Here is a 26,777-nt window from a genome sequence, read left to right as displayed (position 1 = left end):
AGTAGGGCAGACTCCAAGATTCAGTAGCTCAAGAACATAACCAAGAACTGAGATTCTTTCTGTCTCTCCACTCTGCCATTGGCGTCAACTTCAGCCTATGGCAAAGATGGCTTCCATTAGCAACGGAGGCTACATTCAAAAGGAGGCAGAAAGAGCACTTTCTCTTCACTTTAATAGGGTCTATCTGGATCAACAACATATGAGCAGCAGGGATGAGATTTGGGAATAGCTGATACGCATATACGTGTGCATACACACACACACGTATATCCCTGTAGTTAGTGACTTGTTTCTTCAGTTTAGAATAATTCTGATCTCAAGTACTGCTTTCATCATCATAATTACATACATTAGTAACTGCTAAGTGTTTACATGGCTGTCAGTCTTCTAAATATATTTACTTACACTGTATCACTAATCCCTCACAACAGCAATAGGCTTAGAGACTTCCCCCCGCCTCCGCCCCACCAAAAATTTTATTGGGGAAGGGAAACAGGACTTTATTGGGGAACAGTGTGTACTTCCAGGACTTTTGTTCCAAGTCAAGTTGTTGTCCTTTCAATCTTAGTTGTGGAGGGTGCCGTTCAGCTTCAAGTTGTCCTGTCAATCTTAGTTGTGGAGGGTGCAGCTCAGCTCCAGTTGCCGTTGCTAGTTGCAGGGGGCGCAGCCCACCATCCTTTGTAGGAGTCCAGGAATCGAACCGGCAACCTTGTGGTTGAGAGGACGCGCTCCAACCAACTGAGCCATCCGGGAGCTCAGTGGCAGCTCAGCTCAAGGTGCCGTGTTCAATCTTAGTTGCAGGAGGCGCTGCCCACCATCCCTTGCGGGACTCGAGGAATTGAACTAGCAACCTTTTGGTTGAGAGCCCACTGGCCCATGTGGGAATCGAACCGGCAGCCTTTAGAGTTAGGAGCATGGAGCTCTAACCGCCTGAGCCACCGGGCGGGCCCCTTTGAGACTTTTTTAGCATCTCTGCTTTACAAAGGAAGCAACTGAGGCCCAGAAATGTTAAGTAATTTGGACAAAACTGCTTGCAGGAAATCTGAGTACAAGTTTTAGTATCAAACAGTCCTTGATCTGGATCGTTGGCCCTGTTATTTCTCAGCTGTGCCACCTTAGGCAGGTAAGTCACTGCAGCGGTCTGAGCTTCATGTTCCTCACCCATGCACTAGCACCATACGATAGATCAACACCATGGATATGCACATCACTGTGCTGGAGTTCTCAAGACGACCCTCAGGTTCAATGATTCACTAAGAGGACTCACAGAACTCAAAAAAGCTGCTTTTCTTTGGACTATAGGTTATTACAGTGAACAGATACACATTAAAACAGATACACAGTACGTGGAGTATGGGGGAGAGTCTGGAGGATACCAGGCACAGGCTTCCAGTTATCTACTCTTAGTGGAGTCTGCTGGCAATGCTCAATTCTTCCAGCAATGATGCATAATGAAATGTACAGAGTATTGCCAACCAGGGAAGCTCATCTGAGCCTCAGTGTCCTGTGGGGGTTGGTCATGGAGGCATGGAGTACCCACATGGCTGACGGTGGTTACTTCGTCTCCTGCCCCTACCAAGGTCAAACAGATCCAGCCCGCCGCAAGGCCCCCACCACAATCACAATTAGCATAAACTGTCTGGGGTGGCTCAAGGCCCCAAGCATACAAAGCACTCTTACCAAGCAGAATATGTCAAGGAGTTATCTTGACATTAAGTTATCTCCCAGGAGCCAGTGAAAGGCCAGTCCTTTCTCAGGAATATGACGAGTTTGAATAACCCAGGCCTGCTAGTTAAATCTTTACTGTACAATCAGATTACATCAAATTTGTAACATTTCTTGGATCAATCTCTTGGGCCTTTTTCATGATAGTCACTCACTACTCTCTCCTTCACCCCCATCCTCACAGCCAGAAAGCAGCATTTAATCATTAAAGACTTGAGAAGATCCATCCAGTTTCAACTCATTGATTACCCTAATCTAGAAGATGAATACTCACTATCCGCTTCTCCCACAATTCACAAATATTAATTGAAGGGAACCAAAATTTTGCTATCCTGAAGCAGCTTTTTGGAATATTGATTTTAAGCTGTTTATTAAGAACCAAACCTCAGAAAGAACCTTCCACCCTTCCCTCCCACACCCCCGGCACACCCCAAACACACACCTTGCTTTTCTGCCTAAGAGATTCAGACAGAAAAACCTGCTTCAGGAAGGAAATCTTAGGATGCTGCCTTAGCCTAATTTGAATTAAGTGTGTTAAATAAGACTTCAGGTGGGGGCCTGTTAGCTAGATACCCACTGTGCCCCATTGTTTCTGAGGTGCCCAGAAAGAATTTTCCTGCCATGTGTGTTCCGCTCTTCCTCAGCTACCTGTAAATTGCCCATTCTCACTTCTGAAATCTAATACCCCGTGACTCTTCTTTCTCCTTTGTCCAAAATGTCATATCTACCCAATGTTGACTCACTGTCTGTAATTTTCAAGCCTATGTAAATTTCCATGTGCATGTATTTAAATTTTTATTTTTCTTACGTTAATCTGTCTCTGTTAATTTGACTATTAGTCCAACTAGAACAATTCAGAAGTTGCGAGGAAAAGTATTAACTTTTAGCATCCACATAATAAACTGCTAGACTTCAAAATCTCAGAACCAAACACTTTTAAAAGGGAAGAGTCCTCCAAAGTCATAGAACTTACCACAGCAACAGTGTCAATGGTGTACGGTTACACGCTATGATAAATATATTAGACTGTTCCCTTCAAAAGTCAGATTATCTCTTTTCATTTCATTCAGGAGCATGTAGACAGGACAAGATGTTTATTTTTCTTCTTGGACTGTGATGCCAGTATTCTCAAAATTTTTTAAACTGCACACCCCACCTCTAAAATCATTTTGACCTAGCCCCTCCAATTTACTTGTATGTGCTATTATTTATAAATTATGCACAGCTATATTACTCTACTAATATAACACAGGTATGATAAATCACACACACTCAAAAGAAATATTAAAAGGATGAAACTGGAAAGTAACTGCGAATAGAAATTCTAATGCTGTCTTCCCCAAACTCAGTGGATCATCTTGGGAACTCCTTGGGGTACACACCTCCAACGTGGATATCATTATTCTCCACACTGGTACCAGACTCCAATTCCTTCATGTCACATCATCCTGGTTAGTCTGGACCTCTCTGAGATCCTCATTATTACCACATTATTGTAACAGTATTGAATTATGGAGAGTATGTGGTAAGGTAGTAGGAGAAAGAACTGATGAAATAACTCAGAGCAATGGAATGCTAAGCTGTGTGGCACGGGGGATTCCAGGCAGTCTCCAAATGTTGGATTTATTGCCCTAGGAGTAAGGAAGGGTCCACAAAAGGGGGAGGGGCATGGCTAGCCTTTAAGATGGATGACATTGGATTGGGAGATGGAAGCATGAAGTGAGCTAAGGCTTGGAGGGGAGATTAAATGTGACTGAAACTGGGGAGAATGTGAAGCCAGCCCAACTGAAAGATTACCCAGGCCAGCCCTGAAGGTCTTCACCTCCTGTCCCATTAGGCCACTAAGGGGATTAAGTCTGGCTCCTTTCCTAACTCTGAGAAGCTCCAGGGGCTGAAGGCAGTCCTCTCAGGCCCCATCTATCAAGCTAGCTAAGGACTGTCCGTAGTTCTCACAGGACATCTCCCTGCAAACTCCTTTCCCCGAGCTTTATTGCCTCTGGCTGCAGTTCTGGCCATTCCCCCATGTAATCAATCCTAGACTTTCTCTAGATGGGACTAGATTGGGTAGGTGATGGGAGGGGAGTTTTAGGCAGAATTAGGACCTCCCTGCTCTGGTAAGCAATTCATGTTTTCAAGTTAAAAATTCTGCCAGTAAGCTGTGTATTATCTTGAGCTATGCGCAATTTTCATTTAAAAAGTGTATAATGGGCTGAGGTTGAAACAACCTTCCACTGATACATCAGGTCTCTCAGGGAACCTCACTAGGGATCATACCTTGAGTAATGTTCCTTGTCCTGAGAGTAGATGTGAAGGAAGATCCCCACGAAGAAAGCAAGGATGGTGGGTGGCGTAGCAGGAAGTATATGTTGTTAATAGAGTTAAAAAATTAATTGGCATGTGTGTGGTAACAGGAAAAATGAAGGGAACAGATGTTGAGGAGCGGCCAATTGCCAGCACACAAGGATGGATTGCCTGTCTTTCTGCCAGTGCTCAATTCGAGCTCCTGGGAGAAATGGTTTCGCTACCTTACGGTTTTAACGGAACATTAGTCAGGGCTGTGTGGACTGAGTTTCTGCCAAGGAGATGTCATTCTAGACCAGATTTCAAAGAGGCAGTAGAAGGCAGGGCTCTGCAACTTGTGCACTGTCTCAGACCGACCGCTTCCAGGCTTGTATGCTCCTGAAGCACCTTCGTGAAAGCAAAACTCACAGAGCCTGTTCTTTTATCGGCACTCTCGTGTGTGGTCCCTGACGCGTTCAAGAGCCACCAAATCTCCAAGTTTATTCCAGCCACACTCAGACTTCAGACTGCACGCAATACCCTTACATTACAATCTATTAGGGCACTGGGGCTTCTGCAGAGATAGGCTTCCATGAATAATGAAATCATTCATTCATTCATTCACTCACAACAAAGATACAGTGAGTGCTCCCACTCTACTTTGTGCAAGTACTTGGCTAAGTACTGAAGACCTATCCAGGAACAAACACACACACAAATCATGCCCTTCATGGAGCTTACATTCCAGTGGCAGGAAGAGAATCAATAAATAACACACATAACAAATTATAGATTATGTCGGAAGGGATGTGTGCTACTCGTATGAAGGAAAAGAAAAAGTCAAGAAGGGTAAAGGGTGATAGGGAGTGCCAGGGGAGGACATGAATGACAATTTTAAATTGAGTGGTCAGGGCAGGCTTCTTCAATGATATTAGGGGGAATAGTGATATTAGGGGGATAGAAGGGGAAGAGTGTTCAAGGCAGTGAAAATAGTCAGTGCCCGAGTCCAAATTTGGGGGGTCCATGAGAAGACAGAGCAAGGCAGAGAGGAGTAGGGGATGAGAAGGACGGACCGGAACGCTGAGGACCTTGTGGGCTTTCGCTTTGGGGCTGAGTGAAGCGGGAGCCATTGCAGCTTCGTAAGCAGAGGCGGGACATGATCGGATGACATGTTTTGAAAAGATTTCTCTGCCTGCAGTGTTGAGAGAAGGGACAATTATAGACACAGGGAGATGACTTAGGAGGTTACTACAGTGGTCCAAGCAAGAAATGATGGTGGGTTGGACCAGGGTATTAATAGCGAAGATAGGAGGAAGGGCTTGGATTTTCGATATACTCTTTTGGGACTATCCTCTTTACTTACGTTTGCGTGTCCTCAGGTATAAGCTCCTGTATAGCTTTCATGCGTTACTGACTCATTCTATGTTGAATTTCTCAAATATACTTTTAAACATTTAAAACGTATAGTTGACATTTAGAATTTTATTAGTTTCATGTGTGTAACATAGCAATTCAACATTGATACCTTAGGAAGTGATCACCACAATAAGTCTAGTATTCATCTGCCAGTGTACATGGTTATTACAATATTATTAACTATATTCCCTATGTTCTGCATCATATCCATATGACTTAGTTTAAGAAATTTGTACTACTTAATCCCTTCCTCCTTTTCCAACTGCCCCTCCCCCCGGCCCACTGGCAATCATCAGCTAAACACACTTCTTCATTTAACACTATGATCAACGTTGGGAAATGTTGCTTTACTGTCTAAGGCTCAGGGCAAACAGTGGTAACTGGCCATCCACAGGCTACCTCTGGTATAAAGTTGTTTGTTTTTGCTTTTTAATTGAGCTAGCCATCTAAGAATAAGAGAGTCATATAAAAATTGAATTTCTGCCTTCATTCAAAAAATTGGAATATCTGACAATGCATTTTCCCATGGCTACCATCAGCAGGAAATGAGTGGCTATTCCCATTGTGCCTTCCTGCCCCCCCTCAGTGCCTATGTGGCAGCTTTCACATGTTGACATCAATTGCCTGGATCATGTAGACATCAGGACATGTGAAACTGCCCTGGTCCCGAAGGAGTTCTGAGGAGAAGTTGTGATGTGGGCCGAGACCACAGATGCTACTGGGCCATTAGACTCTGGAGTGTGGAACACTCAAGCAAACAGAGTTTAAGGCTCATCTGGCTATATAAGTACCCTCTCAAAAGCACCTTGGTCTCCCTAACCTTCTCTCACACAGATAGTATGATGAGAGGAGCCAGACCCCTTCCAACTTGTGAAGAAGATGGCTTCTCTCCCACTCTCCCCTGTAGAAAGCCCTGTGGGTACAAGGTGGGCTTCCATGTATCAGGACCCATGGAGTAGATGGCAGAGGCCATGTGCTCTAGTCTTTAGGGAGAAAACTCCTCTCTCTTACTCTTGTGTCTAACTTGCTCTGCCTTTTCTTGCCTTCTGACTAGTAAGACCTGGAGAACCAACACTAGTATGAACTTCTAATTGACAGACTTGAGTCCTAGACCTTGGGCCCGCCCGCTCTCTAGGGTCAGGTGCTCCACAAAGGCTTCTGGGACCAAATTTCTCTAGACACAAAACATGCACATTTGTCTAGGGTTTCCCTTGTGAATCTGGAGTGCCTATAAACAGTCAAAGAGATGGTCACTAGGGCTTCTGGCCATCTCTCCACATAAGATATATGAGGCCCTCAACTGAGAGTGCTTAGTCAGGGGGATCTATTTCAAAAGGCTTTATTTCTGCACTTATTAGGAAAAGACAAGGAAAGACTCGTTGTGCCCCCTTCCCTCTTGCTATGGATCCTAAGGATGGATCAACCAGGTCAACCTAACCCATCGTACAATACAACCCCAAGCACACTCTCTCCTCTGTGACCCTTATCAAAATCATCCGCACACTTGAGGAGGCTTGAAATCTCAACAGTCTTTCATTCTACAGTTAAAAATAAGATTTAAAATGCAAACTGGAGAAGCATCACACTCCGCAGGACCCATTAAGGTCTCAGGGCAACACAGAGAAGGCAGAGATGTCAAGAAAAAGAATGCAAGTGTGTTTACTAACCACCTTTTGTCACAAAATGAGAATCAAGCAATATCTTGGTCTGGGTTGGACTCAGAGGATGAAACATTCACAAAAGTTTTATGCATCTCTTCATCTTTTTCTAACTCCCATCCTCCCATCACCATGGCAACCCATGTGTTATAAAAGCAGGAGAAGAAATTTATGAATCTTAGCTCCTTGACCTTAAGGACACTTTAAGTTTTACTCTGTTTGTGTGAAGAGCATAAGTTACCTAACTTGCACATTTCAAGGGAGAGGCTCCCTATGGGAGGGATGTGGGAAACAGCACAGAACTTCTGAGTGGTTAGCTGGAAATAGCAGGGGAACCAGCTTGCTATTGACTGGCCACTCAAAGCTATTCTACCAAGAAAAGAAGATGCCAACGGATGGGGCAGAGGACCAAAACGTTTATGGCTCATCTAAGTTCATTTCAGTCCGGTTTGAATGTTAGACCTTATCATAAAAAACTGCCTCTGCATGATGAACTTATTGTTACAGATAAATAGTAACATCTGGGAGAAGTGATAGACATACTCTAATTACTAAGGTAGAAATGACAGATTCCAGATTATTTTTGAAGAACAATTTTAAAAAGAGGAAGGGGAACACCAAATCTAAGTGCCCAGATGAACACAACAGAGAGAAGAAAATCAACTAACCTTGAAACGTTAGTAGGCAATAGGTACCAAAAACGCTGGAGTATAGCATTTAAACAGTTTGCTTCTTGATTTTCAAATGAAACTTGAGTCTGGAGTGCCCTGGGAATGTGGAGTTTCAGGGATGGTCTTTGCCCTCACAAAGGAGATTACACAGTGAGTACCGTATGATAGGGTTTTAAATTCTAATGCATGTCCTGATTCTGGGTGAAATAAGGAGCTCAAATTGGTCTCAGCATTAAATCATTCCTTGTATGAGGCAAGTCCATCCAATGTGGTTCCCAGATGCCCTTTAACAAGCTCTAATTTCAGCCAGGTGCTCAGGCATGGTCAATTCCCTGCACCCGGCTAATCCTGAGCTGTTGCCCGAGTGGCATGTCCATTTTTCTAAGCCCTGAAAAGCAGCAGTCAGTGCATAATGGCTAACAGTAATTAGCGGCCTTGCAGAGGTCTGGCCCTCACTGAGTCTGGCGCTGTCTCCTCCCTCCTTCGTGGAGCCACATTTGCTGCTGTCCACAGCCAAAGAACTATTTTGTTGTTGTTTTTTCTTGACTCCTTTAAAATTCGAAGAGGGATTTGAACCTTAGGATGCAAATGACAAAATGTACTTGTAGCCTTGTACATGGTTTGAGCTCCCGGAATTCAGAGTGTTCTAGTCACTGACACAAGGACACAACATTCCATCGAGGAGGAACAACCTGCTTAAGACCCAGGGTGGTACCTGGGGACATCTGAGGGTTCTCAGACAATAGTGGCCGAAACAGAGAAACAGGAAAACAAGATCACCATCCCGGAAATCCAGGAGAGGCTGAGTAGGGCGTGAGGAGGTTACCACAGCTAACATATGGAAGAGTTTTCAGTTATGGAGGAAGGAAGCCCAAACACAGGGGCCATTATTTCAATTTTCTTCAGTTTCCAGCCTTAGGAGATGCCCAGGAAATATGCTAATTCTCTTTTCTTAAAAACCTGAAATATATTTCAAAACTAGAGAGAAATATGGCTTACAACTGGTGTTTGGCTTTTTTTTTTTTCTTTTTGTCCTTCAAAATAAACTGCATTTTTTTTTTCTACCCAGGAGTTAACTAGTTCAAAGCTGTTACATGAGTGACAATTTCACTAAAATAATGAGAAATATTGGCTCTGCAGAAATCCTCACGAAGTTAACACTGTATGGGAGCATTTCATACAACATGGGGTTCATTCACTTTTGAATATTCCGCACACACAGAGGCTACCCTCTAATAAGAAAAGCACGCTGGGCTTTTATTAATTTCCACGGTGCTTCTTGGCCTGTTTTCACCTTTTCGTCAGTAGCATTCTCTGCAGAGAAACAATTTAGCTGAGAAAAATAAACAGACCAGAATTTAAAGCAACTCTTTTCTTTTCATAAACCTTACATGACTTCTGACTGATATTTCAATAAGCATAGTTTAAAATTTTCATGGGGATAAACATCCTTTTGTAATATTTTCTAACAAAAATTTCCAAACTTCCTGCAGATTGCATTAATTTTCACAGCCATCAAAGTGAAGATTGTATTATTTCTATTATGTAGTCATTTGAATCCCTTAAGATACATAAGGTGTTGAATATTTCCTTGGATTGCAAGACAAGCCAATCAAAATAACAGAACAAAAACTAATCTCAGGTAAACAGACTGCAGGACCTCTTCTTACACAGGGACAGGTTTGTGTGTTTGTGCACCCAAGTTTCACACAGAGCAAAGTTTAATTGTCTCAAAGTGTCACTTTAAAAACAAAGAAGATTAAAGGTGAAAATTTGAGAAATTTTAACAACAGCTGTACCTTTTAGTAATAGTACCACCTTTTAACACACAGTTTTGCTTGGAAAAGAATTCTCCTAACTTAGATTTTGTCTTAAAATTCATATATTAAAATTAAGTGTACCTATTACATATCTATCAGGATCACAAAACCATTGTATAGTTTGCCACAATCAAGAAATAAATATCATTATCACAAATGGTAAGAAGAATTTGGATACTCACAGTCCCATGGCTATGAAATTTGTTGTATTTTCCCAAATCCTTGTGGGGTCAGAGCAAATCCTTCTAGAGACTCCATGAAGAACCACATCAGACCCCGTAACCAGTGTCTATGGCATGGGTGCTAGAGCCTTGGAGACCCAGGTGCAGCTGGGGAAGGACATTACTGAAAACCAGTGAGCCCAGCAGGGCCTGCAAAGATGGATGAGAGAGTTGAGCTCGCTGCCTAGGGCCCAAAGGCTGCATTGAACCCATCTGTGGGGCTAGCAATGTTTTTAAAAAGGTGAATGAGAAGCCAGCACTTAAAAATCAGTACCTTTTACCTAAAAATCAGAAGTTCTGGCTCCTTTTACAAAATTGGACAACCTGAAAACACAGGGCACACATTCCTACCAGGAAATGCTAGGCTCAAACGAATGGAAGAGCCCTGCCCCTTTTAGAGTCAGTACATGTTCTGTCTGGGGTATCTCTGACACCTTGCTTTTCACACTTAGATTATCTCCCTGACACCTGTGGGCATTTGCATGGATTCCCGCCTTAGCAAAAGCATGGCCTACACCACTAATCTGGGCATGAACAGGTGAAATATCTTGACTGTGTGATGACAGAACTAGAACATACCCCAGTGCACTTCAGCTGGGAAAATTCTACCCAGTCTTAGGTGTCCTCATCCTATGAGTCTTCCCTGCTTCTCTAAAAATGAGTCTGTTGTCCTGATGCCTACAGTGCCCTGCATGTGTCTCTGTCTTTGCACTTTCTGTGTCACATTACAATGATGGCTTAATGGGTCGACTGCCCAAAGGTTCGTATACAGCCCTTACTTCCTGTAAGGGATCCTAGGATAACATATTCCTGAAAGACATGAAAAAGTACAAGATGAAATAGGATAAGGGCCATATTCATGTTCAATGAACAACAAGAAGGCCTTCTTGTAGAAATTGACATCTGAAATACGTTGTGAAAGTTGTCAGAGGAAAGATGAAGCACGGGATGTGTCCCAGGAGAAGGAGACAGAAATTGGAGGAGCATGTAGGAATTTATGAGTTTATACGGTGTGTCTGAAGCACAGAAGACCGTCAGTGCAGGGCTGAGGAGCTGGCACTCAGATAAATGAATAATGAGAGGCCTTGGAGGTCTTTCAGTTGCAGAGAGACTTAATCAGTGCTGAACTACCACTGCAAAGCAGGAGGAATTAGAGAGGAGAGACATAATGTGAAAGGAGCAAGCATTTGTTGAATGTGTCAGACCTGTGGTACATGCTTTTTATCTATGATTTCATTTTATCCTCACCAGTCTATGAAGAAGTTGCTAGGATTTTCATTTTAATTGCAGAGGGAAAAGCTCAGAAACAAGTGGTTAAATAAATTGCCAAGCTCTCTATGTATCCTTCATATCTTAGAGCCCAATAAGTGTTGTCTGAGTATAGACAAACAAATGGATGGATGGATGGAGCTAGTACTGAATCGGTTCTGCCTCATGCTAATCCTATGTTCTTTGCCTTCTTCTGATTGAAGATATTTCAATAGATAAGAATAGGCTCGATAAAGGTCTGAACTGGGGCTGTGGTGCAGAGTGGATGGAGGGCCCGTAGGAGAAAGTTGCTGAGCTAGAGCCACATAAATTAATGAAGTCCTTATGAGGGAAACCAGTCACCTGATTTGCCAGGAACTAAGGGATTTGGGGAATATGAAATGTTCAGTTGAAAAACTGAGACAGTTCCAGGTAAACAAGGACTGTTGGTTCTCATAACTGGGAGCCCAGAGAAGAGTCACACTTTCCAAGATAGGGAAGCAGAGGTGCCAGGAAACCCTTTAGAAAAGATGCAATGTTATAGCTGGACAGAAGTGGTTGCAAAACTGCAGCCGGTGTCAGAACCCTCTGGAGGGCTTGCTGAAACAGAGTGGTAGGCCCCACAGTTTCTGACTCAGTGGTGTTGAGTGGAGGCTGATAATTTGCATTTCTAACAGGTGGTGCTGCTGCTGGTTGAGAATCCCACTTTAAGAGACACTTCTTTCCAGTCTGCAAAACTCTTATGCAGGCCTCAGTTTATTTGCTCCTCACGGTGACCTTGTGCTGTGGGCTGGGACTACTGGGAAGGTCTGAGGGGAACTGCTGTGCCATGGAGCTATAGGGTCTCAGAGCAGGGAAGAAAGAGACAGGGGTATCAGACGAGACATGGCCTTGATCCCATTCCTGGGGATTTATCTATACTTCTTAGTCAAGACCAACCCTGAGGCCCCAATACCTGATCCATCCTTGCACCCCAAGAGGGCTTTTCTGTACATGAGTGCCGTCCTGAAGTCCCAGTAGTCATGAAGTCAGTCCCCTCTAACTAGACAGGTTCATGCAAGTCCTGCCCTGACTCGCCATGTGCTATGCGTTGCTCACCCTGTGATACTGCGTAATTGGTTTCTGCTTCCTGAAAGTGCTCTCCCACAAGCTGCCCTGTTCTGGTGTTTACAGAGATGCCTGGCTATAGGAGAGGAGCTATGCATTTGTAATTAGCAATTTTCCAAAAGCGCCCCTAAGTCTGTATCTGACAGTCTATGCAGTAAGCCAGGGGCTGCTTGCGTTAGCTTTTATGCCTAACCATTGAGGATGTCCGTTAGACATAGGCTACCAACTTTTACAGAAGAGATTAAAGGGACAAAAGCTTATTATTATTTTTTTTTTTAGGTATTCTTTATCGTTTCAAAGCACTTTCATAGGTCATGTGTTGCTTAATCCTTGTATATTCTTTCCACATTTGATAGATGAAGAGGATAAAGTGAAGTATCTTAGGGTTGTCAGCTAAGAGGCAGTGGAGTTAGGACACATCCTTACTTCGACCCATTGTCTAGCTCTACCAATTATAAAGGCGGAAAGTCAAACCAGCTGCATTCTTTCATATGTATCTCATGAAACATACATAATTCTTTTATATATACATTTGAGTGTCAAGACTCTGAAATATTCAAACCCTAGCCAGTTCTTCAAAGTCATATCATAGTGAACCCTTCTTCCTTTCCTGTAGCTCTTGAACCAGTTTGTAGTATGAATTTCATATGTACATGTTTATTTTCTCCAATTAGATGGTAAGTCCTAGCAGACAGAGTCTCACATTCCTTCCATTCTCCCCAAGACCCTAGGACAAGGCTATGTACATAGCAGGAGCTCAGTGAGCATGTGCTGAACATTCAATGACAGTTAAACAACAGCGTTGCCTTCATGTAGCTCTATGAACGCCAGTCAGAGTGAGATGTGTGTTCGTTTCCCATTGCTGCTGTAACATAATACAAGTGACTTAAAACAACACAAATGTACTATCTACAGATCTAGAGGTCAGAAGTTTGAAATGGCTTACATGGGGCTAAAAGCAAGGTGTTGGCAGGATTGCATTCCTCCTGGGTGCCCTGGGAGGGAGGGAAGTGTCCTTTCCATGCCTTTTCCAGCTTCTCCAGGCTGCCTGCATTCCTTGCCTCATGGCATCTTCCCTCCCTCTTCAAAGTCAGCAACAGGAGCAATGAGTCCTCACATTGCATTGCTCTGACCTTCTCTTCCGCCTCCCTTTTCCATTTTTGATGACCCTTGGGATTGCACTGGGCCCACCTAGGTAATCCAAGATAAAGTCAGCTGATTAGCAATCTTAATTTCATCTGAAACCGTAATGCCCCTTTGTTATGTAACAACATAGTCACAGCTTTCAGAGATTAGGCTGTGGACATCTGGGCGGGAAGGTAGTATTACTCTGCCTGCCAAACTGAGGGAGGCTGAGAATAAAAGATGTCCAGATACTGGTAAAATTCCATAAACAAAACTCGCTGAAAGCTCCTGCTACCACTGCCTACTGTTTGAACACTTACGAGGCATCTGGCCCTGTGCTAAGGGCCTTACATACATTTTGCTCATACATTTAATCCTCAAGTCCATCTAGTGATATCAGTACTAGCCCCATTTTCAGATTAGGAAACAGAGGCAAAGAGAAATTACAATACTTGCTTAGGACCCACAGAAGTGCTCCGCCACTGAGCCAAGATGTAGCAGTGCTCCTCTCACCAGGCTACGCTGGCCTCCTGGGCTCCATCTCAGCTTGGCTCTGTAGGTCACACACCACCGTGGATTTCTGTAGGTTCCTCTTTCTGTAACTCCCAGCCCAGGCCCCACTTAACTATGCAATGAGAGGGTAGGGTAAAACCAGACCTGGCAAAACCCTCCAGCAGGTACCTCAGAGGGGATTTGTTTTTCCTCTTATTCTTGTTGTTCAAGGAGACAGATGATAATTAAAATGTCAGAGCCCTTCATGCTTCCCCGATCAAGATAACTACTTTACCACAGGTGATAGAAAGAAAAGGAGAAAAACGTCTGTTGTGGGGGAAGGTAGGTGAAGATTCTGAGAAGGGGCAAAGCTGGGGAACCAATTGCCCTCTGCTCAGGGGAGAGCCGACTGCGGTGCCAACTGAACTAACTAGGTGAGTGCTTACCCATGGGGCCTTCAGGGAGCAACCCTCCCCTCCCCCGCCAACCCAAGTCCCCATCCCTCCCAGCTCGAAGGGAGCCAGTTCCCAGGAGATCCATCCGACAGCTTGCTAATTCTCTCCCATCTCTCCAATTCAGTTAATTCCCAGTTTCAGTAACAGAAACAGCAGCTGTCAAGTTAGGCAGCTGTGTTCTTTGTCGTTCTGCCTCTGTCTCTCCCCCATCTCTCTCCAAGTTAACTGAGTGGATCACATACAACCTTCTAGGGGAAAAGAAAATAAAGATCTTGGATAAAATGAGAGAAGAAAGGAGAAATGAACTTGTAGGGGCTTGAAAGTGTCAGGTTGGCTGGAGGCAATAGAGAGAATTCTTCCTCACCCTCCAAGGCCCAGTTTAACATCAGACGGTCTCCACAGTCGTGGGCTCTTTAGAACAGTCAGTTCTCGAACTTACTGGGACAAGGAGGTGGCTTTTAAAATTCCAATCTGTTGTGGATGATTCTACTATGCAGGACTAGTGAGCAAGCTTGTTTTGCCCCATGAAGTTGCCTTTTTGAGATATTGATTTTAAGCCGCTTATTAAAAAGCATGACTCACCAAGAACCTTTGGACCTGCCCAAGAGATTCAGACAGAAAAACCTGCCTCAGAAAGGTAATCTTAGGTTGCTGCCTTAGCCTAATTGAATTAAATGTGGTAAATAAGACATCAGGCAGGGGCCTGTTAGCTAGATACCCACCATGCCCCACAGTTTCTGAGGTGCTCAGCAAGAATTTTCCTGCCATGTGTGTTCTGCTTTTCCTCAGCTACCTGTAAATCGCCCACTCTCACTTCTGAAATCTAATACCCCTTCACCCCCTTTCTCCTTTGTCCATAATGGTGTATCTACCCAATGTGGCCTCACTGTCTTTGGAATTTTCATGCTTATGTCAATTCCCCATGTGCATGTATTAAAATTTGATTTTTTTTCCTGTTACTCTGTGTCTGCTAATTTGATTATTAGCTCAGCTAGAAGAACATAGAAGGTGAGAGGGAAAATGTTCATTTCTTTTTGGCCCCATACTTGCACCACATGTAACTCGGCCTGGAGTGCAACAATACCCAGACTGGCCTATATCCTTTTCAAAAGACCACATGCGTGGATGTTGGGGCAATGTTAGGTTGCTATGAAAACTCCTGCACACGTTCAGTGTCCGTATTTACCACACTAGGCCACATACTTCCTAGAGGCCTCACAGAGAAAGTGTGATCTGCACAAAGGGGTAAGGTGTGTTAGCCTTGTGGATTTCTGGAGGAAGAGTATTTTGGGCAGAGGAAACCACCAGAACAAAGGATTATAAATGAGTCAAATCCACTTGATAAATATGCCCTAAGGGTAGTTACCGTCCTAGGTACTTGAATTTCAATGATGTATCTCAAGTAGGAGGTTACACATCTGTAAAACACCTGCCCAGTGGCTGACCCCAGAAGGTGCTCAGCAGATAATGCGACTTTTCTGTTCAGACTAGCAATTGCCTATGTGTGGTCTATGTGGATTCACACTCTCCTCCACTCCTTGAGACCAATTAAAATTACTTCGTGCTAATTAGTCAGGATGGGTAAGCAAGGGAATCTTTCCTTTCTCCGCCACTCCAACGATCTAGCCTAATGCTCTGATCCTCCACAGAACATGCAGATTTCTTTCTCAGTTAGGGAATAAAAAGGCTCCGCTTTGGGAATTAATAACAAGCCTTACCTGCGCTGACCCGAGAGGCTTCAGGCCCTGAAGTCACCCCAGGAAGGCCAATAGCCCAAATTACACCATGTGCACAACTCAGCCCCAATCCCCACTGTCATGCGGGGCGTCAGGCGGGATCTCTGGTCCCGCTCCCCACATAAGAACGCAGGACATGGTGAGGCCAAAAAGGAACACCCACGGAGCCATAGGTAGGGGAGTCATATCACTATATTCTTGCTGGGGGCTGGGTTGGAGACACATAAAGCAGGAGCCACACAATCCGCAACCCGCCGTCTGCTTCTCTCTGCCAACCAACCCCACTTGCTAGCTGCACTCCACTGTGCTAACTGCAATCCGTACTTGCTGGCTCAGCCACCATCTTCTTGCTAGCCCCCATTTCCTGCTAGCGTAGCCACGGCAGTTATATTAGTGGCCAATGGCTCACTGGTTACAGCTGACGCCCATCCAATCACAGTTGATGGCCATTTACTACCCGAGTGAGCACCGTTCCTTGTGAGGGCGAGAGCCTGGAAGCTGCACGTCTGGCTCTGTCCCCATACCCACCTCCATAGACTAGCAGGTGAAGTCAAAGGGCAGTTTCCAAAAGGGGAAGGAAATCAAGGGAGAGTGGCCCAAAGTTTGTGGCCAGGAGAGCAGGTCCACTGCTTTATCCCATAGAGAGAATATAGTGTGTCCTTTGCTTCCATGATCCCAGAATGTGCACACAGATTTATGTATAGAAGACTCTTCTTTTCTCCCACAAGCCAAGGGGCCAGTCACCCACTCACTGTGAGAGTGGCCCAGCAACCTATGGCTGGAACAGCACCTTCTCCTTTCCCCACCCTGTCTCTGATCCTCCTGTCTCCACGCTGGACTTGGCAGTTGGGCTCCATGGGCCAGGTAACCAAAGTCGCCCAAAGCCCCAGGAGCCCTGAGGCCTCCTTGAGGAGGCAGTCTTGGTGGGGCAGCTCCGGCAGCTGTGTTCTTTCTCCCCTGAGGTTGCCCGCCCATCTGGGCGGCTGCTGACCGAGGCTCCTCCAGGCTGGCTGTTTTCTTTATGACTCTGGGTGACATTGCACAGGCCTCCAGTTTCTCTCACAACACCTTTGTTTTGATCTACAAAAGTCTGCTGAGTTTCTTTTGGGCCTTGTCATGTTAACAAAAACAAATGTAATAATATGCACTTGAAAAGGCTCGCCTGTCTTGATATTTTAATAAGCTTTTGATTCTACCGGGACCTCTGAAGCTTTTAGAAGTTTAAAGTTAATAAAGAGAGTAAAAGAAAAAAAATATGAATTGTTTTTAATTATTATTATATAGGATTAACCAAGCCAGTGGTGTATAATTAGACAGTAGCTACCTTGCATCGGAGAGGCAGTAAATAGGCCCACAGGGGGGCTGCCAGAAGGCTGAGGTGTTTACAAGGCACGGGAGATGTTTTCACCAAGCACATAATCCCCGTTGCAGTTACTATTGCTTTTCTAATGGATGTGTTCATTACAGCCAGAGACTAATATGCGTATCCATCATCTTTCCAGCACAGATGACTCTGAAGTGGGGCATGGCGGTGGAGAGTGTACGATATAATTTGGTGGTGAAATTATTAAGAGCTCCCATTAGTATGCAGCCTTTTTTGTGGTTTTTTTATTTTCGTTGCCATGGCTGAGAGGAATTTGAAGAAGTTAAATAAACAATTGCAAAGGAGTGATGATTAAGATATTGCTAAGAAAGGTTTTTGTTTTGCTTTGTTTTGGTTTGTTTTAAATACCTCCACCTTGGAAAGCAATGGTCCAGGAGTCCGAGGGCTTTGTCATGAACCAATCTGTGACTTTAGGGAATTCATTCACTAATTTAACACTTATTGATTGCTGCCATATACCAGGCATTGTCTTAGGTGCTGGGGGGAAAATAATGAGCAAGAAATACTGGACTCTTCTTCCCAGGTGTTCTCAAACAAGGACATCCCTCAGAGTTACCTGGGAAGCTTTTCAAAACACGTGCACTGAGACCCCAGCCTAGACTTAATAGAGATGGGAGCGTCTCTAGAGTATGACCTGGGAATATGAATTTTGAGAAAGTGTTTCAGTGATTCTGTAGGTTCCTGACTGAAGTGGGAGAGAGCTATAATTAAACAATAAAATATGATGAGCGCTACGAAACAGGAAGTGTTGATTGTTCTGAGCTTCCAGTCCTATATTTTTATGGTGGGGATAATAATATCTGTCCTATATATCCACCTTAGGTCAGGAGTCCCAGGAAGCAGACTGAGACAGAGCGTGTAGGAAGGTCACTGGGGAGTGCTCTTGGGGATAAACCATTGCTGGGAGTGAAATGGACCAATCACTGGCTCCTCCCTGGCAGGGATGTGACTTGGGGCAAGGCAGCTGTCTCCAGCCTGGAGTGAGTCAGCTGGCAGCTATTGGCCATGACCTTCACCTGCACTCCAGCCAGCTGGAGAAATAAGGTCCTCAGTCCTGAGGGGGGGTCTGAGTGGCATGTCACAGCGTCTACTAAAATATCCTATAGATACAGGTATTGAAATGGAGACTGGGAAGTACTTCAGAAGATACCAGGTTACAACTCATTTGCTATGATTAACCCATAAATAAATGTGCTCTTGACAATGCCTTTTGAATTTTATTTTTGATGTGAGAATGATCTGGTTGTGACCTATTTCACCTCATTATTACTCGTGTTGATTAGGCTGAGCTGGCTGGCGAGGCCAGTACCTGATCCTTCCCCCAAAGCTCCCAAACCTGCACACTTGGGCTAAGAAGGTACTTTTCCAGGCAGAGAATGACAGATTGTTGATAAGAGACACATATGAGGCTGAGCTCCTCTGCTACACACTCTAAAGAAGCTTGCAGGTTCTACTTGTACTCAAACTGCAACTACATAAAAAGTGCTAGTCCTTTTACCTACGTTTGTTAAATATGTTTCTTGGTTCTCCTACTAAGGATGAGCTGCTGGAGTGGTTGCACGCATTTGAAGAGCTGAAACCCTGTGTTTCTCCAGAAATGAAAGGGTTAATGCAAATGACCTTTAAGATTTCTCTGGCTCTAATGTTCTACAATTCCCCAAGTATTTATTTGGGACTGAGAGTACCAGATTTTTTTCCCAGACAAGAATAGGCAATGTAAGAACACCTCCAAGTAGAAGCCTGTTTTTGAAAGAACAGCATTATAAGAAAGGGATTATTGGAAAGTCATTAGAAGAAAGCATTATAAAATTCCTGTAATACCAAAACAGAGCTGGAAGGAGAGTCTTTCCACATGCACCGTCACCAGTGCCATCTGTTCATCGTCTACACTGTGGAGTAGGGACTGTCTCTGCGTGGTTACACACAACTGCGGGAGGGGCTTGGATGGGAAGATGATAAAATGGGAGGAACAAGGGATTGAAAGTGGGTAAGGAGTTGGGGCCTCCTCGATGGTCTTGGCTGCACACGTTACATTTCATTCTCAAATCGTGTTGACCCACGTCCCTGATCTAGTCAAGCACTCGGGCTGAGAAGTATCACTTTATAAAAATTGTACATTTCTTTAAAGAGCCATCTCTCCTCAAGCTGCTCCATCTCTCAGTATGTTCAAAAATATTTTATACAACAAGAAATGCCCCACGCAGCTTCACTGGAGCCGAGAACTCCCTGATCTGGGAATTGAAAACTGCAAAGCAGCTCGCTGGGGGATAGTAAGCTGAAACACAATAGTTAGCGCTAGATAGAAACGTGGAACTCGAGAGTGCTGGGAGGGAGCCGAGATGGCAAACTGGAAGAGTTTTCAGTATATTATATTCACTTGGCAAATGTGTTTTGTAGGACATTGACCTTCAACCCCAGGGCGTTGCATTAGATACACAAATAGGTATTTGTGTAAATACATGTTTATATAACATTTTCACAATTTCCTTCCTTATGGAGCTGCAGATGGGGCCATCAAGACCAACTGTTAGGCCTGGAACCAAACTGCTCTGGGAACCTGAAAGGAAACGTAGGCAGCGGGGCAGCTACGAGGATCTGAAGACTAGGAAGAGTGAATTTGGTGAAAACAGTTTAAGAAAAGATGAAAAAATTACTTTGGAACATAGTTGGCGAGGAATAATGTTAATGCTCTGCTTTTAGCGTGTTGCACAGAAAGTGAAATACTGAGAAGCCACAAACAGTACTTATCCCCACGATATAACTGTGAGGTGTAATGGGAGAAATTTTAAAAGACAAAATTGGAGACAGGCATTAGGGAAGAGACAGAACTTCCATATCCCCGGGGAAGGTGAGCACACTCGAGGAATATAAAAATTGAGGTTGAATTAAACTCTAGGAAATACTTTCTATTGTCCGCAACAATTCTCTGCTGGTCCACTGGGACAGAGCACATCATCTAACAAGACGTTTTCATTTCTAATTTCTTTAACTCCATGGAAAATCCTTCCTGAATTCGCCACAACTCTCTGTGGTGTTTACCAAGTGAAATAACTTAGTGCTCTCTGCAGCCTTCACTCACTTACGATGCACTTGCTTCTCCAAATCAATAATAAACACATTAAATAACATTGGTCCCCAAACGGACCCCATATGCACCACACTATTAACCTCTCCCCTCCTGGAGGCCAGCTGACGCTGTTTCCTGCTGCTTAGCTGGTTTTGTAAAAATTTCCAGCCCTCCACTGTTCCCGTGCCGCTTAAAGAAGAGTTGAACCCCACTTCTGCTCTTTCCTGGCTAATGCTGCGTGACTGTCAGGCTGGGGACCTGGACTCCTGGGTGCAGGAACTAGGGGTCACACCAACCCTTTGACGGAAGGCCCAAGATTGAGCTAGAAAAGAAAAGAAGGAAGAAAAAAGTTTATTGTTCCGGCTGAAAACTCAGTTGCGCTGCCACTTTTCTATTCCATTGAGAAATGTCAATGTTCTGTCCCACCGTCTGGCGGAGGCAGATCTGACCAGGTGTCTCCACACAGAGTGGGTTCTCACAGTTGGGCTGTGTGTGTGTCATAAAGCTAAATAAGGACCCAGTTTAGTCCGCCACCCCTCTTTGCTTCTGCCGGCCAGACACACTTCCCCATATGACAGTCTTATAAATAGCTGCTAAGCAGCTGGTCCGCCTCTCACCTCCTGACTCCTACGGATTCCTCCACCAGAAGCCCCTGGCAGTCATGCAGCTGGGAGCTCCCCCTCTCCCTTCTTCTCCACTCTCCACTCTCCACCTCCGACATGTGGCCACCACCTCAGCTCTGTCCATTAGAAATATTCAGAGACTGACTTATGGGAGAAGGGCTCAGAAAGGTGGGGACTGGATTTGACCATTAAAGCAAGCTGTCACCCAACTAAACAAGGGGATGGAAGGTTGGGAGATACCACAGTGAGACATTAATACAGAGGCCAGATGGCTGACCCAGCAAAAATCCAGGGAATTATTCTGGAGTGAGTCAAACGCTATAAACATCTACAAGACTCTGCTATGCCTCTACCTATATATGTACATATTTGAGACTAGTTTATGGGAAAATAAATAGGATAAAATGCATTTTTTACTAAGATTTACAAAAATACCAAGAATGTGTTCAGAGTTCAAACATAAGGGTAGGATTTAGGATAAGAAAATATATGAAAGAATTAAAGATTTGGAAGCCAACATGTAATAAGGAGGTGATAGAACAGGAGTGGTGTTTTCTTCCTCAGCACTGTCGGCTTTTATGAAAACTCAGGGTGTACACTGCAGGGTATCAGAGTGCAGGGATGGTCAAAGCCAGTCCAGTCCCTCTACAGGGATTGACTGAGTGCCACTATGTACCAGGCACAGGGAATACAGAGATTCCCTCTGGCTTGGTCAGCCTCGGGGCTGCTGAGATGCCCGGACAATTGGAGGGCCGGCAGATGCTGTAGAAGGTGGAGTGGCCAGTTCGGCTTTTCAGAAAGTGTTGTAGATGTACCCAGAGAGGACGCAGGGCAATCTAGGGCACAGGGACAGCACGGGGTCAGGCTGGAGGCTGCGCACTTTCAGTGGCTCTAGGAAACAGTAACCGGTGTACAGTGTCACCAATCTTGACTGTCACCCGAAGAATCCTTCCACTTTCTGGTGCATGTATGCTAATCTGAATGTTTAAACCTCTCACTATTTAAATCTATCAAGAAGTCATCCTTGAACCATGGCCCCATCAAGATCATTTCCCAAAATACTCACACGTTTCATGGGAAATGCATGGACAGGCCTGCCACTGAGACACCCTTCCCAAGGTGGACAAATGTTCCGGCCCCGCTAATGCCAGCCACGGTTAACCCACACCTTAAGACCATTGGGTTATTTCCTGGGTCGGGCAAAGGCCTGAGGACAGGAAGGACAGAGATTGCCAGGAAGGGGATAGGCAGATGTGTCCTATCTGGGCTCGTGGGGCCCAGTGGAGGGACAGGTAGATGGTGCTGGGCAGGAGCTGGAATGCTTCCCTCACATGCCAACCAGTTGTCACGTTCTCTGGGAAGTCTTCCCAGCCCTTCATTATATATTCTCAATGTACCATGGTCTATCTATTCCTCACAAACCCATGGTCATGGTGCGATTATTTATTGATATATGTTCCCCTCAAGGACAGTCAGCAGAATGGCTTTCCCTGCCTCCGAACATCCTACTTCTTCCACCTGCCTGGCATACACTAGACACTCAGGAAATAAGTGTTTCTTGAAAGATTATATAAGCTAGTGTTTACTGAGAAGTTTGTATTAAACAATTTTATTTTTAGCAACTTCTTTTGAAATAAATAATATTAATTGATCCCATCTTACAGATGACTCAATGGAGTCAAAGGATTTAGAAAGTTGCCAAATGCTAACAAGTGGCAGAGCTGGGATCTGAACTCCAGTAGTCTGGCTTTAGAGCCCATGTTTTTCCACTTGAACACAGGGTGGGCTTGGTAGCTTATGCCACCAAGGAAAGCAAACTGGCCCACAGAAGGGAAGGCAGAGAAAGTGGTAGAGAGGTGTGGGAGGGCACAAGGAAATCCTTTCTTTCATGTACACGTAAGAGGCCCAGATTTCTGCCTTCACCGCTAGCGGGCCTCCATCTCAGCTGTTTAGAGAGTATTTAGCGAGTGAATGAGGCTGGTCATCCTTAACAGATGCTGCCCAGCCACTTGGACTGATCTCTCCCAGCCAGCTGTGCACCACGGAGCTCAAGCTGTTGAATGTTTCCTCAGACATCCCCTCAGCAGCAGGTCCCTCTAGCTCCCCAAGCAGCATCCACGCTATTACTTCTGACCTAGGTCACATTCTTGGGAGCTTCTGCACAACAAGTGAGAGGCCAGGTGGCTGGGAGTTCAAGGGTCACATAGTTTCTGAGAAACACAGGAGGCGATACGTAGACTATCACTACATGCCTAAATCTGAAGCGTCCGGTAACCTCTCAGAGCCTGAGATTCAGATCGTCCCCTGCATGTCTGATTCATTCTCTATTTCACAGCCACTTCATTACCGGTGAGTTTTAATTTGATACTAAGTGGCCACAATTTTGCCATGTCCTGAAAGTCTAGATGGCTTCTTTAGGGTAATTTTCTTCAATAAACTGAACCCGGATCTGGGTTGAGTACTCCACAACGATGGCCTCATTTCACCCTCACAGTAACCCAACAAGTAGGTCTTAGTATCCCACATTTACACAAGAAGAATGAAGGCTCAGAGGGGTGAAGTCACTTCCTAAATGTCACTGAGGGAGTGAATGGTGGATCTAGGATCAGAACCTAGATCTTTCTAAACGTAGACTTGAAGATCTTAGCAACTAAGGTATTCTGGGTTAATAGCCCACTATGGCTGTCAGGATACTATATGTATAATTTTTTCCATTTTTGGCTCTTGAAATAAGATTTTGGAACAGTGAAATATTATAAGGAGTTAATGTGAGGATTTCTTTCTTAATCAAAAATTTGATCAATGACTTTTTTTTGTTGTTTTAGAAAATGAGGAGCTAGACTAAAAAAATCCCATTTTGGTCTGTAGTCCTAACTCTAGGAGGCCTAATCTTTATCTTCTCAGAGTAAAATGCAAGGGCAAAAAAATAAATAAAGGGTGGGGGCAACATTGTATGAATGGTTTCATTTGGGGAATATTTTTTTTTTTTTTTTTTTTTGGTGCTCAACTGAACAACAGCCTTTGTCTAAAAAATTAAATGTGACAAGAAATTAATCAACATTGTGATCTAATTATTTCTAGAATTATGAGAAAAATGTAAGGTGTCTCAACTATTTAATTTTGAAAAGTGTCTATGGAAATTAACTTTCATTACCTTTCATAAAGAGTTTTCGTTTTCTTGCCATCTTTAAATGGCATTTTTAATAGTCACTAATGTTGCTATTGCTGTCACATAAGGTCACTAGTATATAAGGCAGGGTTTCTTACAAAGCCTGACTTTAAAGAACATGTAACATTTGATGGTCTGGGCTTGTCCAAAGTGTAATTTATCAGATTCATGAATTGGAATGCAGGGGTGAATCAAAGAACTAGCCTTTATGTCTCTGAAGGACCAACTATTAAACAGGAAGTAACACCAAACACAGGGAGCTTCCTTGCGGGGTGTTAAAAGCAATATTAATCTGACCCTTGAAAAGTAGCCTAAAATAAGACCAAAAAGGACTGAAAAGTGGTTAATGGAAATGGAATTAGTTAACTGAATTACAAACATTTGAATTGGGAAAAAATAATTCATAACTGTTACATTTTTATAACAAATGTTTTACAGATGCTAAGGCCCTCCTGTCTTTCCCAAAATATGTTCCCCAATTGTCGTCCCCAGTAATAAAAATTCTGAGAATTGAAATTGATCTTTGGGGGAAAACGCCTCGGATCTAGAAGATAACAAACTCAAGAATGTAATCTGGGAAGGAACCTGCTTAAGTTGTCTAGTCTCAGAAAAATGTGTTTATTACATCACTTAGTAGAGAACAAGTGAACTACAAGCTTTGCACCAGAAGTAGCAGAAATTCTGTTGTGGGGAAAGAGTGAGGGGAAAGTAATGAGAAAGGGAGTGAACACGTGGCCTTAAACGAGAGAGGGTGCCACAGTGAGCGGTGAATGGCACATGTGAAACCCCCAGTGCTGTGAGAAGGAAAGGAAGGAGCTCCAGAGATGGGGAAAGCCAGGAGATACTTTTGTTTATTTAGGAATTCTGTGCGCCCCCTCCATCATTCAAGATCAATGCTAGCACATGACTATCTAATCCTGAGCATTCCTTCTCCTGAATAACACCTTAAACTTCAAGGAACACTTGTTTATATGTCTTGTCCTTGGTCCTCGAAACAAGTGGTGACCCCATCAAAATACCTTCAAGTTCTATGCTAAGGTGGGAGATAGAGGGGATGGATTCTGCCCAGAATACAAGGAGGATTTCATCAGTGGAAGTGCTTAGGTAAGAGAAATGATAAATTAACTTGTCAAACTCATCCTCTCACAAAGCTTGAATGCAACAGATTCTTCCTTAACAAAGAACCATTTCCCAGGGGTGACAAGTGTCCATTTGATTGCTTCTCTTTTTCTCCAACTGGGGATCCCAAAGATAGTCACACACTAACATGGCATTCATAACAGTTACACATGGCTGTTGCTATTACTCTGGAATTTGTGTATATACATAGGTCTATATGTATATATGAATGAAGCTTGATATTCTTTACATTGACAGCTAGGTGGAAATTTAATAGTAGGACAACAAATAGTTTTCTTTTTTTTAATAAAACATAAGATTTATATCTAAAAAGTTAAATAAAAATCAAGTATTTAAATGTTTATTTAAAAGTTTGATAATTATAATTTGTATTGTGCCTTTTATATTTAATAAGGTTATTTTAAATGTTTTAAAAGAAAATATTTTTTTGTAAAAAACACATAAAATTTACCATCTTAACTATTTTTGAAGTGTATAATAGTGCTACTACATGCACCTTGTTGTGAAACAGATCTCTAGAACTTTTTTATCTAGCAAAACTGAATCTCTATACTCTGAAAAACAATTCCACCCTTTCCCTTTTCTCCAGCCCGATAACCACCATTCTACTTTCTGTTAAAAGAAAGTGTTGACTGTAATAACATCTTAGTGATTTTTTTTTAAATGAAGGAAAAAAAGTATGGACTAAATATATGATAGTTTATGAGTTATATATGTGTTCATTTTATTATTCATTCAAGTATCTCCAGTTCATCAACAGAACACCCAGACATATGTGATAACAATTAATTCAGTCATTTTTGATGTTTGGCAACTTTTTAAGTCATATAAAGGCTTTAATTTTACTCATATTTTTCAATTTTGTCTCTATGAAATATATTTTTCAAGGGAGGAAATAGAACATCCTTTAACAGTTTACTAGCTTTAAACATGTAGGCATATGGTATGTGGGCCTCAGTTTGTACTCTTGTCACGGCCCCCAAACTATGAGCTTGCCTGATTGCAATTGCCAGATCTAATTATGTCTTCACCACGTTACCATACATTTTGAAGGGGGAAGGAATTATTTGTTTTGTTTATTATTGTATCTTCAGTATTTGGTATAAACCCAATATATAGTTGACCATCCTAGAACTGTGTTAAATGTCATTGAAGTCACCTTCATTGATGACAACTACTTGAGTGTGGACCCCTGTATTAAAAATTCACACAAGTATATACCAAGTGCTATGGACAATAAGTCTTGCTAAATCCCAGACTCCATTTGTAATATGGGGATGGTAATAGTATGTACCTTGCAGTGTTACGAATATTGGAAAAGATAATTCACGTGAAGCCCTTAGCACAGGGCTGACACGGAGTACCCACCTAATAAATGATGGATGGTGGTGGTAATACCCACTGTAGTTTTGATAATAGCAGTGGTTGTGAGCAGTAGTA

This window comes from Rhinolophus hipposideros (assembly GCF_964194185.1).
Source record: "Rhinolophus hipposideros genome assembly, chromosome: 7".
Classification (NCBI taxonomy): Eukaryota; Metazoa; Chordata; class Mammalia; order Chiroptera; family Rhinolophidae; genus Rhinolophus; species Rhinolophus hipposideros.
The sequence above is the reverse complement of the archived record's forward strand: the minus strand, read 5'-3'. Positions refer to the sequence as shown.